The sequence below is a fragment of the Sus scrofa genome, chromosome 13 (assembly GCF_054392235.1).
Source record: "Sus scrofa isolate SSC_HxYL_T2T_F1_AM1 chromosome 13, Sscrofa_HxYL_maternal_Yorkshire_Landrace_v2.0, whole genome shotgun sequence".
NCBI classification, from domain to species: Eukaryota; Metazoa; Chordata; class Mammalia; order Artiodactyla; family Suidae; genus Sus; species Sus scrofa.
In genome coordinates, this window is record NC_139395.1 from 38,883,184 (window position 1) to 38,896,285 (window position 13,102).

At 41.9% G+C, this 13,102-nt stretch overlaps 1 protein-coding gene across 13 annotated transcripts in view; it reads left to right on the plus strand.

Annotated features, from left to right (window-relative positions):
- MOBP (myelin associated oligodendrocyte basic protein) overlaps positions 1–13,102 on the plus strand; it is a 48,365-nt gene that overhangs the window by 5,539 nt on the left and 29,724 nt on the right. The window lies entirely within an intron of this gene.

Here is a 13,102-nt window from a genome sequence, read left to right on the forward strand (position 1 = left end):
ATCTCTGAATGAAATAGTACAAACATCTAGCATCTCATTCATAACCTTCCTTTTTTTTCAACTTTAATTGTTGGGGTTTTTTGTTTGTTTGTTTGTTTTTGTATTGCTTTTTAGGGCCGCCCCAGTGGCATATGGAGGTTCCCAGGCTAGGGGGCCTAATCAGAGCTATAGCTGCCAGCCTATGCCAGAGCCACAGCAATGCCAGATCCAAGCTGTGTCTGTGACCTACACCACAGCTCATGGCAATGCCGGATCCTTAACCCACTGAGAGAGGCCAGGGATTGAACCCACAACCTCATAGTTCCTAGTCAGATTTGTTTCTGCTGTGCCACGATGGGAACTCCTCAACTTTAATTGTTAAGTGCCCCGCTACAACTGTTCTTTCACTAGGTACTTCTGATTGACTTGCCCCTTCATCTCCCTATCCATTTATGAATACATTCACCCATGCATTCATCAATCACTCATTTCTACATTTGTCTTCCTATTATGGATAGATTCTAGGATTTATCACTTCAACTGTTCTCCTGCAAATTCTCTGGCAAATCCCGACCCTAGATGAACATATCTGTCTTCATGTCTCCACCCAGGCTTCTGAGAACAGTTGGAGCAAAACACAATGAAGCAGATTGGTGCCACTACAAATTAATGGTCGGTGACCTCAACTAGGCTATCAAAAATACCTGATAGCTTGGTCTTCAGATTTCTGCAAAATCTTTCAAACTCATTCTGTTCTTCTCAAGTCTCCAACTCTCTCTTTCTCAGCTGATAACCTTGCCTCCATTTAACTGGAAAATTGGTATTATTAGATGGGAACTTCATACAGCCGGTGTTTTTCCTCTTCCAACAAAAGACAACCCTTCTACATGTGTTCTGAACTCTATCTCTTCAGCTTTCCCTCAAGAACACTAACTGTTTTCTTTTGTATTTTATTTCAATCTCTTCCTTCCTATTAGACCCTTTCCACCAGCACTTAATGCATGGTCTCATCTGTCCCATTATAACAAAAACATCAACAAGTGAACCAATCACCACTTCCCCCCTCCAAAAAAAAAAAAAAAAGAAAGAAAGAAAAAAGAAAGAAAGAAAGAGAGAAAGGACCCCTGGAAGTGACATTCTTCTCTAGCTACCACTAATTTCTTTCCATTTATTCTCAAATTTCTGGCCCAAGATGCCTATAGTTTTTCTTTCCAAATCTTCAGCCCCCTTTCCCTCCATAAACCCTCTGATCAACTGGTTTCAACCCCTTGGTGGAAACATTCTTGTTAAGTTCACTGATTATTTCCATATCCCTTCAGCTAATGTACTCTTTATAGTCTGCATATCACACTGCCTCTCAAAATCATCCTCCAAAGTTGACCACTCCCTCTGTTGAAACACTCCTTCCTCTGACTTCCATGATACCACATGCTCAGGTTTCCCTCCTTCCTCTCTGATTCTTTTCTTTACCCTTTGTCAATCACTGCTTCTCTATCCAATCTGCCAAAGTGGGAGTGCCCCAGACACTGTCATACTCTCTCCTCACTCTACGTTCTGTCATCTGGGCAATCCCATCCATATCCATGGCTTCGATCACCACCTATACTCCAACAACTTTCAAATTCTATCTCCTCCCCAGACTTCTCTGACTCTTCACTTCATGTCTTCATCTAGCTGCCCTCAAACACCTCAACCCAAATGCATCTGAAACTGAACTCATTATGTGACCTCTTCCCTCAAAGTTTCTCCTCTAGTAGATGCTTCCAACCACTTACCTACTTGCTCAACCTCTATACCCTCGAGTCACCTTTGACAACTCTTGCTTCTGTGAAGAGGTGAATGATTTCAATAAAATTTGGTAAGTACAAATTGCAGAATGGAACAAAGATAAGTGGCATTTCATCAAACTGAGGAAGTTTACCAGGGTCACTGCTATTGGCTGACTCAGATGGTGGCCTTGGACACAAAATGTGGGAAAAAGTGTGGTTGACAATGCTTATTTCAGCTTGTCTCTAGCCTGGTCTCTTTGTCTCCCTGAGATGGATGCCCTTGGAGAACCCAAGGCAGAACCCAACTCAGGTTAGAAGCTCTCACCATCCGCTAGCTGTCAGTGGAGCAATAAACCAGCCCATCAGGTAATTTCTCTTCTTTAGCCACCCCCATCCCCATCGCTAAGACCTTGGGCCAAATTAACATTTAAGTTGTTGTATTAGACAATGCAAATCTGGAAGGTTAATTTCCTTCTCCATCATTCAAAGGAATTAGAAAGGAGTGTGGAGTTCCTGCTGTGGGGCAGTGGGTTATGATCCGGCTTGTTTCTCATTCACTGAGTGGAAGGATCAGCAGAATCCTGAGGATTCAGACAGAAATCCTCTCTCAAAGAATTCAGCCTGAGATCACAGACATACAGCCACATTATTATAACATTACAGAGTGTGATGTGTTCACCAAAAGAAATATGTACAAATTATAGCCCAGGAGGGGAGGATCCTTTGGCAAAGTGAGACTTTGGCTGAGTTGTTGAGAATGAATAGGGGCTTACCACCCAAACATGATAGGGAAAAGGCATTCCAGGAAAAGGAGACAGTATGTTCAAAGGCACATCTTTCGATCATAGGATGATGTTTCTGTCCTCTAGCAGTGTGTAAGGGGGTAGGAGATAAAGGGGAAAGGTGGACAGGTACCAGATCATGGGGAGTCTTATGTGCCAAATTAACTAAGAAGAAAGGACTTTGCTCTGTCATGGGGGAGAGCCTCTGAAGTTTTGAGTAGGGGAATGGATAAATGAGGAGACAGAGTCATGCTTTTGGTTCCTTCTTGGACCCTCTTGCCCCTGCCTGTAGAAAAGTATGGACTTATGAATTATTCATTTAAACACAGTTCTAGTGTAAGTCCACAGGATAAGCTAAAACGATGTATTATATAATTTTAGATGTAAAAAAATCCAGAACATTGTGCTTTTTAAATTGCATTCAGAAAATTACCGTACTTCTTACAAATTTATTTACCTCCACTGTAATAAGAAAGGTTTTTACCTCTAAAACATTCTCTAAATACATTATCTTTGTGCCAAGGATACCAACTTTGGGTCACACTTGTTCCCTTCCCTCAAATAGTCAGGGTTAGGTAGATTTTGTTCAACTAGACAGAGCTTTTGCATGAGATTGTGAAATAGTTGTTTCTGGCAGTGTAGTCCTTGGGCCACTTTCATTTGTCTTTGTCATCTGGAAACAAAGTAAAGGATCAAGGACTTTGTTTTGTCTTCCCAAATGAGTTGCCAACTTCAAGACCTCAGTATTCTCTTATGCTGTTAATTTTCATAGTCTCAGCAGTTCCCCAAATCAGTGCTGGATTTTGGCAACATGCTGCTCTTTGTGGAAAAGCACTCTGATTCAAAACAAATATCTGTATGAAATTTTCCATTACCAGGGGAACTGGTTTCCTAACAAGAATCTACTGTTCAACATTTGCTGTACTAATTTGTAAACATTTTGGTTGCCAAGGAGACAAATGAATAAATGAGGACAAATGGATAAAACCATCCTGAGAGACAGCATGTAGTAGTTATTGCATTTAATTGAAGCAAAGTTCACTTCCGACATTGTATTTTTTGCTGCTGTCAATTATCAACACGGAAGCCATTGTCTTTAACTGTGTAAATTCACTCCCAGAGGAAAGCTTTAGCCTCTGGCCTGAGAGGAATTAGCAAGGTTTTAGAAACTGTTCAAGATGTCTAAGGGAGATGGTGAATGTGGAGTGGATTTTCTCCTCAGTGATAATGGTTTTCATAGCAAGATTTGTCATGCTGGGCAGCCTTGGGAAAGCTGTGGTAGGGGTAGATGAGAGAAGTGGGAGCCTGCAGTGGAAACTTCGCAGCCAGGTTTTATTCAAGAGACAGCTTCTCAACAAAGCACTCAAGTGCATTCAGCAGCTTGGGCACTGACAGCCCGGGAAGGTGCTTTGAACCCTGAACGCACCAGTCCCTGTGCCCCTCCCCGCGCTCTGATTGGCTGCATTTTCCCCTCCTTCATGAATGTCATACCCCCACCCATTTTGGGGGGGGCTCAGAAGGAGTGTGAAATCGACAATCTCTTATTACAGTTATTTTCTCTTTCCTTGAGTCCTAGAGTTAAATGATTTCTGGCTTTTAAAGATTCCTCTCTATTGTTTACTTATTTAAAAAATTTGTAGTTTGTTTTTTTCCCAAACATTCTTATTATGAAATCTATAGTTTTATGTGTTTGTATGTTTTCTTCTCATGGCATAGGTCTTGTAACTTCTTGGTATCTTTTATTCTATAAAATCATAGTCTTTGATTTCCTTCCCTCATCCCCACATTTGCTGTGTTAGAAGCAAATGCTAAGATTAGGAATACAGACTAGTTTAGCTTGGCTGGAATCCTGGGGCTCCCATTTTCTCGTTCTAACTTCTCTGTGTCTTGGTTTTAATTAGTATAGTTTCTGATGAGTGTTGATGCTGTTGGGGTCTTCTGTCTACTTTCATTTTTATCTCCCTTTTGAGTGGTTTAACTATTTTCTATTTTTTAAAAATGCCCCCTGTGTTATAAACTTTGCTTCTATACACAAATGTGTCTGCTTCCAGATTCCAATTTGTTCCATTGATCTATTGGTCTATTCCCAAGCCAGTATTCTACCTTCAACCTCCCCCCCCCCCTTTTTTTGGCCATCCCATGGCAAATGGAATTCCTGGGCCAGGGATCAGATCCCAGCCACAGTTGTGATCTAAGCCACAGCTTCAGCAACCCCAGAACCTTTAACCTACCTTGCTGGGTGGGGATCGAACTTTTGTCCTGGTGCTGCAGAGATGTCACAGGGGGAACTCCTCTACTGTCTTAATTAGTATAGTTTATGATGAGTGTTGATACTTGGTTGAGCAAAACCCTACTCTAAATCAAAATTGTCTCAACTCATTTATAAGAACCATGAAATCATCATGAAAATCTGATGTTAATTGGAATTGAGTTAAATTTAGGGATTTGAGATAGACCTTAAAGAAAGTCTAAAAAAAAAAAAAAAAAAAAAAAGGAAGTTCCCATGTGGCACAGCAGGTTAAGGATCTGACATTGCCAAAGCTTGGCACAGGTCGCAACTGCAGTGCAATTTTGATCCCTGGCCTAGGAACTTCCACATGCCAGGAGTACAGGAAAAAAAAGAAAGAAAGAAAGAAAAGAAAAACTTAAAGAAAGTCCAATGAGATTTCTGGACCCAAGATCAGTATATCAAAATCATTTCAATTGGTCAGGAAGATCCAATTCGAAAATGGAAAATAATTAAACAAAAGAAACCATTCAGGGTAGTTCCCATTGTGGCTCAGTAGTAACAAATCTGACTAGTATCCATGAGGATGCAGGTTTGATCCCTGGCCTTGCTCACTGGGTTAAGAACTCTGCATTGCTATGAGTCTACCTTGAGAAGGAACAGAGTAGGGTAAAGAATAGTCCTGACAGGGAGCTGAATTGGAATTGACTTTTTTTTTTTTTTGCCTGCACCTGTAGCATGTGGAAGTTCCCAGACCAGGTATCGAACAAGAGCCACAGCAGTGACAACACCAAGCCCTTAACCATGGATCCACCAGGGAACCCCCTATAGCTGACTACTTATTAGCAAGAGAGTTTGTGCCAGAAGTGATGAAGTAGTACAAATTCAGAAGTTCTCCTGCCCTCTCCATTCTCCCTTCTTGTAGTATTGCATTAGTTATACAATTATAGAGTAATGAAGAGTTGTAATGGTGAGTTCCCTGGTGGCTCAGCAGGTTAAGCATCTAGCATTGTCACTGCTGTGATGCAGGTTCCCCAGCCTAGGAGCTTTGCATGCTGTGAAGGTGGCCAAGAAAAAAACTGTGTGTTTTTTTGTTTGTTTTTTATTTTTGATACATCTTAGCTGTTTCAATAAATCTGAAATTTCACGCGTTATTAACTGAAGAAATTTTCCCAAGTATATTTTAAATATCCCCTTCCTTTATCCATGTAACATATTAAGGGATCTTGTCCTCCTGTGGAATTTTGATATCTGAAGCTAGAACCTTGTTCTCACAGAGGGTTCAGGCCCTGGGTAGTTAGGATAAAGTCTTGCTTCTTGCCCTTCCCATGTGGAGCTCTTTAGTCACAAGACAGGATAGGCCCTTTCTCACGGTTCCAAGGGATCTCGTGAACAAGAGTTGGAGACATGCTCTGTTTTCCAAATTCTGACCTGCATCCACCCCTCTCTTGGCAGGGCCTGTACCCATTTCCACATCTCACTTCCTGTGATCCCATGCAGATGTCTCATGTCACCTTACTACCTGTACTGTCTTTCTTTCCAGAGGGCCGCCCAGGACTAAGGGCTGTGGGCCGCTTCTGTTAAATGATTATTCCATGCCCCAGTCGCCTTTTTAAAAAGATGATAGAAAAGAAGGGAGGATGTATGGAAGGAAGAAGATCCATTTTATGTTCAGGGTTCTCATTTCCAGCTGCAGACTCCTTAGGGGAGAGTGAGAGTGTGCTTAAAGATACCCCGACACGGGTGGGTCTGCAGAGATGCTAGCGCCATCTCTAGACTGTGTAGGGATGTCTTGATTCAAGTTTGCTAATTAATTTGCCTGAATTAGGAAAAGAAGAATTGGATTCACAACGTCTTATTTTTTTTTCCTAAGGAGCCCAGTTTTACAACTTTTGAGGTCAGTTAGAGAGGTCCTTTCCTGTGTTTCCTTTTTCACTGACGAGACTCTGTTGCCTGAGCTAGAGCAGGGGTCCCTGAGGGACATGGGACTGCTAAAGGGCCTCTGGGCACAGGCAGTAACAGGTCGAGGGCCCCTGCAGCCCATGTGAGAGGCACCCCTGGTTCATGCTCTCATTACTCAAGCGTCTATTGAACAGCTGTTCTGAATCAGGCATCGAACAAGGCTCAGAGGGCAGAATATTTAAGGAAACTATAGGATCCAGATGCTTCCCTAGAATTATGTACAGCACACATGACCAGGCACATAAGAGGGAGGAATGATTATTTCTCCTTGGGGGAACGGAAGGCTCTAGAAAGTCTCCCCAGGAAGTAAACTTGGCTTTGGGCTGAACCCCAGGGTGTTAGAAGCATTTCCTATGTGATTGTTGGGTGTAATTGAAGGAAGTAGGGGGGAAGGAATCTTAAGGCTCAAGGTCCAAAGGCTTGAAATAATCCTGCCTCTTGGGGACCAGCAGAAGCTAGGGTGGGCTGGATGTACTCACCAGGGGACAGTCCCCCCTTCTTCTTCTCCTTCCCCTCCCCCTCCCTCCTCCTCCTCTTCTCTTCTCTTCTCTTCTCCTTCTTCTTCTAAAATTGAAGTATAGCTGATGTAGGGGAGAGTCCCTTCTTGAATAAAAGCCTTTTTATTGAAAAAAGCCATCTTCCTTGTGAATTTTTGCCTTCATCTCCTTAGCCGGAATGTGATCACATGGGGAGTTGTAGATATTTAACTGGGTATACCATGCTGCCAACCAAAATCAGGGCTTGTTATTGATGAAAGACAGAGTGGTTATTGAGTAGTCAGTGGCCATACTGGCCATTATGAGTTTTCTATTATTATTATTACTATTATTATTATTACTTTGCTTTTTAGGGCTGCACCTGCAGCATATGGAAGTTCCCAGGCTAGGGGTCAAATCAGAGCTGCAGCTGCTGGCCTACACCACAGCCACAGCAATGCAAAATCCGAGGCACATCTGCAACCTACACCACAGCTCACGGCAATGCTGGATCTTTAACCCACTGAATGAGGCCAGGGATCGAACCCGCAAACTCATGCTTCCTATTCAGAGTCTTTTCTGCTGTGCCACAATGGGAACTTCTCTATTATTATTATTACTATCATCATCTTACTATTATTGCTGCTACTACTACTACAACTGTGTGATTTTAGAGAATTTACATAATTTCTTCAGGTGTCAGTTTCCTCATCCCTAAGATGGGGACTGTAGATACTAGCTGGAGCAGGGAATTAGACATGACAGGTATAAAGCATCTGGAGCATAGTACATGCTCAATAAGTTGCGATGAGGGCTTCTCGTTCTCCCTTTGGTTCCTCTCCTTCACTTCCCTTTTCTCCTTCTTCAAATATCTGCCTCACTTTCCCTTCCTCTTTATAGTATATGAAGATGTCTGGAAACTCTGGAAGAGAATATATTTTACAGTTTCAAATTCAGTCATTTTTCTCTTCATTGTGCCAACTTATAATTATATTTGCTCTGCAATTAGATGGTATAGTTTGTGAAAACATCATGTAGTTTTTGGGTTTTTTTTGTCTTTTGTCTTTTTGGGGCCACACCTGTAGCATATGGAGGTTCCCAGGCTACATGTCGAATCTGAGCTGTAGCCGCCGGCCTATGCCAGAGCCACAGCAACGCCAGACCTGAGCCATGTCTGCGACCTACACCACAGTTCCTGGCAATGCCGGATTCTTAACCCACTGAGAGAGGCCAGGAATCGAACCCACAACCTCATGGTTCCTAGTCAGATTCGTTTCCACTGCGCCATGATGGGAACTCCCAACAACATGTAGTTTTACAATGATTTTCTTTTAGCCACAAAAGTATTACGATGTCTTTACTTGGTTAATCATTTAATTAATGCTTGAATTAAATGCCACGTGAGATACATAAAGAGTATGTCTGATGAATTTAGGAGAATTAGACAGGTCACTTGAATGAATTCTTAGTGAAAGGGAAATGGAATTTATGAAGCAAGTTATTTGTATTAGGTAGGACTAGGTTTCTGTATCTACTTTATTAATACTATCAAAGGCCCTTTGAGTTGAACATTGTTATTATTCGTTAGTCCCCTCTGCTATGAACTGAATGCTTGTATCCTCCAAAATTCATATGTTGAAATCGAATCCCCAGTGTGATGGTGTTTGGAGGTGGGCCCTTTGGGACGTGATCAGGTTATGAGGGTAGAGATCTCATGAATGGGATTAGTGCCCTTATTACAGAGACCCCAGAGAGCGCCTTCACTCATTCTGCCAGTCACATATGCATCAGGAAGAGGGCCCTCACCAGACCCAGAATCTGCCAGCGCCTTCATCTCAGACTCCCCAGCCTTCAGACTGTGAGAAATCAATTACTGTTGTGCATAAGCTACCCAGTTTATGGTATTTTGTTGTAGCACCCAAACTGATGAAGACACCCTCTTTTAGATGATGAAACTTAGCATAATAATTCAGAATTTTATTTGACTGCTTGTGGCTGAAATAATAGTGGTTTAAACAAGGTGGAAGTTGGTTTATTTGTCCTGTAAAAGGTGTTCAGTGTTCAAGGGTCCAGGCCCAGAAACATTGTCATCAAGGAATCAGGCTCCTCTAGCTTTATGTTCCACGAAGTGGCTTTATGTACAAAATTGAGCCATGATCCAAAAATAAATTGCTAGATTGTAGTTTGTGCTCAAGAATAAATGGCTAGATTGTAGTTTGTGCCCAAGAATAAATTGCTAGCATGTAGTCTGTGCCCAAGAATAAATAATTGATAGATTGTAGTTTGTTCACATTTTTATCTTCCCCAATCCAACTTGTTTCTGGAAAAACACAATATTTCAAAGCACACATAGAACATTAAAAAATGCTGACCGTGAACCATGAAATTCAACCAATATCAAAGAGATATACAGATCACTCTCTGACTAGAATGCCTTAAAATCAAATGTGAAAAAAAAAATCAAACGTAATAAAAATAACTTTGAACACTTGGAAAGTTTTCAACGACTTTTTACAAATAATTGATGAATCAAAGAAGAACTCATTCATATTTAAAGTGAAGAGAAAATGAAAAATTTATGGTAATATTGTGGTATGCAGCTAATGTTGTATGGGAAAGTTGTCATAAACGCATATGTGAGAAGCGTTTGACTCAAGAATACAGAAAAAGAAAAGAACATAAACCTAAAGAAAGTTGCAAAAAAGAAATAATTAATGCATTCAGAAATTAATGGACTAGGAAAAAAAGAAGAGAAAAGATAAGAAAGAAAACCAAGAGGAGTTCCCATTGTGGCTCAGTGGTTAACAAACCCGACTAGCATCCATGAGGACCTGGGGTCGATCCCTGGTCTTGCTCAGTGGGTTAAGGATCTGGTGTTGCCGTGAGCTGTGGTGTAGATCACAGGCGCTCCTCGGATCTGGCGTTGCTGTGGCTGTGGTGCAGGCCAGTGGCAGCGGCCTCAGCTCAGAATTGACCCCTAGCCTGGGAACCTCCATTTGCTGCAGGTGTGGCCCTAAAAGACAAAAAAGAAAAAAAGAAAAGAAAGAAAGAAAGAAAATCAAGAGATTGTTTCTGAAAAGACTAATAAAGTGGATACAATCTGCGATCTGGCAAGATTAATCAAGAAAATGAGAGAAGATGCAAATATATAATATCAACCATAAAGGGGGCTATGACTATAAATTAATCACAGATTTTAAAAGCCATAAGAAAATGCTATAAGCAATGTTATATCACTATCTATAAAACTTAAAAGAATGAATGATTTTTCCAAGTATATAAACTTGGAAATTCCATAAGTTATGGTCTGACTTTTTATTAACTACATATTTACATGTAAATATTCTCAAGGCAAAAAACATTCAACTATTTTACAAGTGGTTAACTATGGGACAAGAATGAGGAATTTTAATTATTTTCATTCATCCAAGTGTTCTAATTCTCAATAGTGAATACAGGTCTTAAAATTTTACGAAAATATGTTTAATTGAGTCACTTCGCTATACAGCAGAAATTAACACAACATTGTAAATCAACTATACTTCAATAAATTGTTTTTTTCAAAACCACGTAAAGACTGGTGGGGGAGAGATGGAGGAAGCACCTGTGGGTCCCTCCCCTCAGGACCCTGATTGAGTTTACATTTTCTCCCCACCCCCCTTGAATCTTCCTACTCTGGCAGGAGGTCCTGGGATTGTCCTGCTGTCTCTAAACTACATCCTCTACCATTTTTTCTTCAGGGAGCTCTTTCCCCACCTTTCAGTCTTTTTCACCCTGGGACAGAGACCCACACATTCCCTGCAGTCTTATCCCACCCCTGGGCCCATCTCCAGTCCCCCGAAGTCCAGGCTGGACCAATCACCTGGATGCCTGCTCCTCAGAGAGGAGGGCAGAGCACAGGGACCTCAGACAGTATTGAGCCTGGTCAGACAGCACCAGAGGCTGGAGTCACACAGACCTGGGTTCACATTCCCATCAGCCTCTTATTGGCCTTTTGAACTTGCACATGTTCCTTAGCCTCTCTCATCTTTAGTGTGTTGATGATAATGCCATATTATAAAAATGAGATAAAGTCAATAAAATAACCATCATATAATAGGGTCTCAGTGAATGTGAATAATAGTTATTTGCCAATAGTTTTGACTAATTTACTAGGTATTGTGGGAAAGGATGGCTCGTGTGTATATTGCTGTGGCTTAGCGTGTGGACCTTAGCATTCCTAAACTGGGGCATGGTGTGGGATAGATTTGTTGGGAAGTAGATATAGCCATTTAATCACATACCCCAACTAAAGATAATATTTCTGCTCCCAGGGGCCATAGTAACTAGTGCCTTTTCACAGACTATAAACATTTTGCCAAAGGAAAGGGGGAAATGCTATTTTAAAGCTGGGTGACTTTTCATCTGGTTGTCTGAGAAGAATGTTCCAGGGTTCCAGGGAAGACAACTGCTTTCCCATTAGAAACACCCAAGTGGTGAGGTTGCCCCCTGCTGGACATAATGGGTGAAGGCAGACAGTGAGGGGAGCTGTCAATAATTTGAGAACATTCCCCCCTGGGGAAGGGATGGTGAGTGGGAGTCAAGAGAGGTGCAGAGTGACCCACGCATCATGTCAGGAAGGTGGAAATTGAGAATTCAGTCAGAGCAGGAGTTCAGAGTCACAGGAGACAAAATCTCCCTTTTTATTCCATCTCAGTTATTCTTTTTTTTCCTTCCGCCCTGCTTTCCTCCCTCCCTCTCTTTCTTTCTTTCTTTCTTTCTTTCTTTCTTTCTTTCTTTCTTTCTTTCTTTCTTTCTTTCTTTCTTTCTTTCTTTCTTTCTTTCTTTCTCTCTTTCTTTCTTTCTTTCTTTCTTTCTCCCTTTCTTTCTTTCTTTCTTTCTTTCTTTCTTTCTTTCTTTCTTTCTTTCTTTCTTTCTTTCTTTCTTTCTGTCTCTCTCTCTCTTTCTTTCTTTCCTTCTCTCCTTCTTTCCTTCCTTCCTTCCTTTCTCTCTCTCTCTCTCTCTCTCTCTCTTCTTTCTTTCTTTCCTTTTTAGGGCCGCACCTGTGGCATATGGAAGGAAGTTCCCTGGCTAGGAGTCAAATCAGAGCTACAGCTGCCGGCCTACGCCACAGCCACAGCCACAGCAGATCTGAGCCTCACCTGCAAGCTACACCACAGCTCACGGTGATGCAAGATCCTTAACCTACTGAGTGAAGCCAGGGATCGAACACACATCCTCATGGATACTAGTCGGATTCATTTCCGCTGTGCCACAGTGGAAACTCCCCATGTCAGTTATTCTTAAAAATTTGGGGCAAGTTGTAGATTTTCTTTTATGTGTGATGAGTGTCAGAGCCATTTGTGGGGAGATGACCCCCAAAAGGCTGGAGGAATTGGGGATGTCCGAGTTGTCTGTGAAAAGCTGAGTAACATCATCTCTGTGCTAGGAGCCTAAAGAGTGTGTAATTTCATTATATCCCAGGGAGAAGAAACTTGATCTGAACTTTACTACATGTGTAGGGTTTGGTAGGGATTTGGCAGATCTTTAGGTTCATAATTACAGTGACTCAGACCCTAGAAACTGACTTTAGGTTTACACTGGTTTATAAAGTGCTTATTTGCACAAAAGGTTTGTTTTTTTTTTTTTTGGATACAGCTGACCATCTTCTGCTCATACAAATTTGGAAATTTCTCTTCCAAGAGGCTGCTTACTCCTCTCACCTCCCTGGCTGCCCCTGTTGCTCCTTCCTCCCTGGTCCCTCTTCTTGGGGCTGGAAGGCTCCCGGGAGCCTTCCTAGGCCTGGCTCCTCACTCCGCTCACACCCATCACATCCACTCCCAAGGCTGTGCTGGTCCATGAGGTGAAGGACTCTGGCATGTGGAGGCTGTGAGTGCCGTGAACTCATGATATCCCAGAGCGATGAGA